Raw genomic sequence first — 3,408 nt, forward strand, 5'->3', positions numbered from 1 at the left:
AGATAAATTCTTTTAACTTTCGTCTAAACGCAACGACAGTCAGCATTCGATATCAGTGTAATATTGAGTGATAAATCCGGCGATCTAGGATCGAAAGTTTCGATAGATAAATTCTTCTAACATTCGTCTAAACGCAACGGCAGTCAGCAAGATTTGCAAATTAAAAACACCGGTTTTATCGGAAAAAAGAGAGAGCTCGAACGAAACATCGCCAGCGTACGAACGTTGATTCATCGTTTGCCGGCGATTCTGACTGTCGTTAGCAATTCCTCGTCGTAGATCACGGGTCCCGCTCGCCGAAATATCAAGCTGACACGCTCGCTCGTTAACGGAAGAACGCTCTCAGACGCGTCGCGGCCCGATCACCTTGATGAAAGATTTATGAGATTTGCAACGAGCTGGTGGCGCGTGCAATCAAACCGAGGAGGGCTCTCGCGATAATAGCTGACGCCGCCGGTGTACCGTGGCTTTGCACAGCCACGGATCGCGCGATGAGACAACAAATCAGCCGAGGATCGTCGTAACGATCGCCTCGTTCTAGTAGGTCGTTCGTTTTCGTTTTCCAACTCGAAACGAATGACTCTCGGATCACGAAGAGTAGAGTAGACGAGCGCGAAAGCGTCTAGCGATTTTGCTTAGGGGAAACGTCCACTGTTCGACGATCGAAGGATCGAATCAGTGGATCGGTTGTCTGTTCCAACGAGGAAAGATGAATTTTGTTTTTATATTATATTATTTTTGTAGTATATTGTTATATTTATTACATTATATTATATTATATTATTTTTATATATAGTATATATTATTTTATATTTTATAGTATATTATTATATTTATTATATTATATTATATTTGAACGAAGAATATTGTGAGAATACGAGTTGGACCTGGATAGAAAAGATGTTTGTTGGAGTTATATATTAATTGAGGATGTTAAGAGATGAATTTTGTTTTTATTTATATTTGGACGAAGAATTTTGTGAGAGAAGATGAATTTTATTTTTATTTTTGGACGAAGAATTTTGTGAGAATACGACTTGGATAGAGAAGATGTTTGTTAGAATTATATGTTAATTGGAAATATTACGGGAAGATGAACTTTGTTCTCATTACACTTGTATGCAATTTTGCACTTTAAAGTTTTTCATAAATGCACGAAAATCTGCAGTCTAAATATTGTGTGATAAATATTTACAGTGTTAAAGAAATTCTGAATGCCTGAAAATAGACTGTTATTAATACGAAATTGTTAGCATAAAGTGTGAATATTATATAAGATATAAATTTCATATAAAATACGATATAAAATTACACAAAATTAATATAAATACAATATAAAATTCTATCAAATTAATACAAATACAATACAAAACTATAAAATGATTCAAAATTAATAAACGTACAGTGTAGAACTGTGAAATTATACAAAACTAATATAAAATACAAAATAAAATTATAAAATTATGTAAAATTGATACAAATACGACATAAAACTATACAAATTAATATTAACATAAAATGTGAATTTTAAAAATCCTTCAACGCGACAGGAATCGTTCGAAGGATTGAAAATCATCTTTCGCCCCTCCCCCTCCCCCATCAAAAATCTCAGTAACCTCGAAAACACTCCCCCACACTCTCGAGATCAAGCATATTCACTCTCGAATTCAAGCCCCCTTCGAGTGGTCGCGTTTCAGCCATAAACAGCCGCAGTTCGCTGACATCTGGAAACGGGGTGACGGCGGTGACGTCGTTCGCGTGCGAGATGCCCCGCGAGATAAATGAAATTCATAAGACGGCTGGCTCGCCATCCCTCAGACTTTCTCCCCGTTTCCGCAGGGGGGTTGGGAGGGGGAGAAAACTCGGTGGTTAACTCTCGCCCCGCCGCCGGTGTGTCGGGCGATAGTTTCGCGCTGAAGCTCGAGAGTTGGAGAGAGAGCTGGGTCACGGGGCGAGTTCCTCCTGGCCCCCGTGCAACAAGTGATGTTATTAGGTTGGCGACGGAGGGTGAAAAGGGGGTGCTGCGAATCATAATGCATAACTCTCTTGGCCGTCCTTGTCTTACCCCTCCGGCTGCGAGCTATTCAACTTGCCAGCCTGGGTTACCCTCGACGCTGGCGGATTTCTCGAGGAAACGGAAGCCGTCGATCGATCTCTCAGATCGTTGGCGGCTTGCTGCGTGTTGTCGGCACTCGCGACTCTCTCTCTCTCTCTCTCTCTTTCTTTGCTGTTATTTATGGAATTATTACGTGCGGGTGATCCTTTTGTTTGGTATTCTTTGGAATTATCACGTGCGAGATAATTCTTTGTCAATAACTTTTTCTTAATTATTGGAATCATCGTGTGGTTATTACTCGGAATTGTTGTGCAGGGTGTTTCGTAACTTGTGGGACCCACTTTGAGAGCTGATTGTACGCCTAAGAATAATGAAAATGTGTCATAGAAATGTATGTCCTATCTGTCTTTGTTTATGAGATATAATGAATTTTCTGTTTTAATTACTTTTACAAAAAGATACTCGAAATGACCACCTTGCGTTTGAAGACAAGCCTGCACGCGTCTTGTCATTCATCTGGTTACTCTCTCTATCATTCCTGGCGTTTCTCGAATTTGTCGGAAGCCTTGCACTATTCTATTTCGTAGTGTATTTCAGCATTTTCAATCGATGTTGCGTATACGATAGATTTTAAATGTCTCCACAAATGAAAATCTAATGGATTCAAATCCGGAGAACGAGCAGGCCATGCAATAGGACCTCCACGACCAATCCATTTATTTGCAAAGTGTTGATTGAAAAATTGCCTAGCCACTCGGCTAAAATGCGGCGGAGCACCATCATGCATAAACCGCATACGAAGTCTAACATCGACTGGAACTTCCTCTAATATTTCGTGTAAACGCGTGCTCAAAAAAATCAACGTACTCTGTGCCTGTTAGTTTCCCATCAAGAAAAAAAAGGTCCAATTAAAAATTTATCAATTATTCCTGCCCATACGTTTAAACGAAACTGGTGTTGATGTCTTGAATGCACAATAACACGTGGGTTTTCTTCATCCCAATTATGATTATTATAAAAATTGAACGTACCATCTCTGGTAAAACTAGCTTACTAGAGTTTGTCCTGTTTATAAAATTCATTATATCTCATAAACGAAGGCAGATAGGACATATATTTATATGACTTTTTTTCATTATTTTTATCATACAACCAGCTCGCAATGTGGGTCCCATAAGTTACGAAACATCCTGTATATATGATGTTATATATACGAGATAATTTTGTTGCTTTTTTTAAATTATTGGATTTATATTATATTATGCGAAATATAATCTTGTTCTTTAATTATTGTTACTGTTTGTCATTGGAATTATTGTTATTGTTATGACGAGGTAATTTTATTGTCTTTT

This window comes from Frieseomelitta varia, unplaced genomic scaffold, assembly GCF_011392965.1.
Source record: "Frieseomelitta varia isolate USP_RPSP 00005682 unplaced genomic scaffold, Fvar_1.2 scaffold_254, whole genome shotgun sequence".
In the NCBI taxonomy this organism is placed as follows: Eukaryota; Metazoa; Arthropoda; class Insecta; order Hymenoptera; family Apidae; genus Frieseomelitta; species Frieseomelitta varia.